General features: G+C 34.3%; 1 long non-coding RNA gene across 1 annotated transcript; it reads left to right on the top strand.

Annotated features, from left to right (window-relative positions):
- The first annotated feature begins 371 nt into the window (after positions 1 to 371).
- On the top strand, positions 372 to 985 carry LOC136067839 (uncharacterized). The gene is made up of 3 exons (XR_010629252.1): positions 372 to 415; positions 555 to 666; positions 963 to 985. It is a non-coding gene; the product is annotated as an uncharacterized LOC136067839 (long non-coding RNA).
- Positions 986 to 1,983: the final 998 nt, after the last annotated feature.

A 1,983-nucleotide genomic window follows, 5' to 3' on the forward strand; every position in this document is an offset into this window, starting at 1 on the left:
AGAAGCGTCTCTCTCTCTGTTGTAGTGGATTCTCTAAAAAAAAACTTTATTTTTGAATGGATTTGAATTTCAACTATTTTTGTAGTATAATAGTACAAAAGAAAAGAAAGAAAAACTTGCTTGTGAATTTGGAATGCGCTAAAAAAACGTGCTGTTAAATACAGAGACGGATCTCCACCAATTTGTTGTCCCTTTTGAATATTTTTTTTTTTTTTGCAGCAGTAGTATCGGCATATCAGCTTTTGTTATTGACAACGGTGGCTTTAGTATTTATAGTATTTGATGTCCTCGCAAGAAAAGAAGTCGTGTTTTTGCATCAATTTTTGCGCGGTAGATAGGATTTGAAGCAGCCCCGCTGGCTGCTCCACGTCCGGTAATGGACACATACTCCTCTGGGGAAGAGCTGGTTATTAAGGTGATACTAGTAGATGAATAGAGAGGGGGGATTATAGTTTAAATTTTGTTATTTTGAGCTTTGATTGCTTGCTTGTTGAAAGTTAAATGTCATACTTAAGAAGCTAAATATGTGAATTATGAATTTCTGTTAATGGTAGGCAAGAAAACCATATACAATAACTAAGCAACGGGAGAGACGGACGGAGGACGAGCATAGTAGGTTTCTAGAAGCCTTGAAGCTTTATGGACGAGCATGGCAGCGGATAGAAGGTTACTCTCTTGTACCTTTAATATATATTTGTTTTCTCTGTTAATTTCTTTACATATAGTTAATTGGTTAGTCAGGTAGGGGCGCAAATTGAACTTTGTGCAATCTATTATACAAATATAGGATGATTGGATTTTAAGAGATATCTTAAGCTGAATCCCTTGGATATATATATATATATATATATATGCTATCTCCTCTTAGGAAATGATATGAAATTCTATTTTTATGTACTTTCCTCTTAATTGGAGATCCGTTGCTTTTTTCTCCTTTTTGTGTTTTACTTGGTGATGCGCAGAACATATAGGAACAAAGACTGCACAGAAATTCTTTTCAAAGGTCAATTGCCACCTTCTCACCTTATGCTTGTATGAGATGTATTTTTTCAATTGCAAACAATATCTTTACTCTTGTTTGCAGTTATGGTTCATTAGTTCTCTCTTGAAACACTGTTAATAATTTTTATTCACTTATTATATTCCATATAGCTCCATCATTGTGTATTACTAGTTTTCTTCGCATTTATCTGTATGATAGAATGGTGTTTAAGAGGGGACAAATTTTTTTGTTGTTCTTACATACGAGTGTTATGCATATCTACATGCATACATACACCCTACGCATTTGGCATATAAATTTGTTAAGAGCCTCTCTATGTGAAAGCACTACTTGTATGTACTCGGTCATAATGAGAAACAACTTTTTCAACAGTTGTAGAGGCTGTATAAGTTCTTTCCCAGACTGCCATTTTTAGGAGGGGAGTGAGATTAAGTCGCTTATTTCTCCTCAGTACCCTCAGGCACAAGGCACTTACCTCTTTAGATATGTGATATTTAAATAAATAAAAGAATTGAGGTCACTTAGTAACAAGCTGAAGCTAGAAAATAAATACTGTATCTGACTTAAAAATTCACTGGTGGAAGAGAAATGATCCATTATGCGTTCATGCTTCATTGCAATCTGAAGACAGGACAAGAAAATAAATTTTGTATTTGATAGGAAAACAAGTTTCGTAAGCTTCCAAGTTCTTTCAAACACCTAATATCCAATGGGCTGAAATCAACAGTCACAAATAGCTCTTAAGAGCATTCCATAAACAATTCAAAAAAATTTAGCATTTACCATCTCAAAACCCAATTTTATAACATATAACACATCACTTTACAACATCCCTTACATCAAAACTTCTATTTTTTTAACACTTTATTTAAATATTCTTTCTTTTTATTATTTTTATTCTTCCTCTCTCTTTCTCTGTCTCTCTCTCCTCTGTGTCTCTCTTTCACAACCCAGCCTGCCGGCCACCATATCCACCCACC

This window comes from Quercus suber, unplaced genomic scaffold (assembly GCF_002906115.3).
Source record: "Quercus suber isolate HL8 unplaced genomic scaffold, Cork oak 2.0 scaffold_87, whole genome shotgun sequence".
In the NCBI taxonomy this organism is placed as follows: domain Eukaryota; kingdom Viridiplantae; phylum Streptophyta; class Magnoliopsida; order Fagales; family Fagaceae; genus Quercus; species Quercus suber.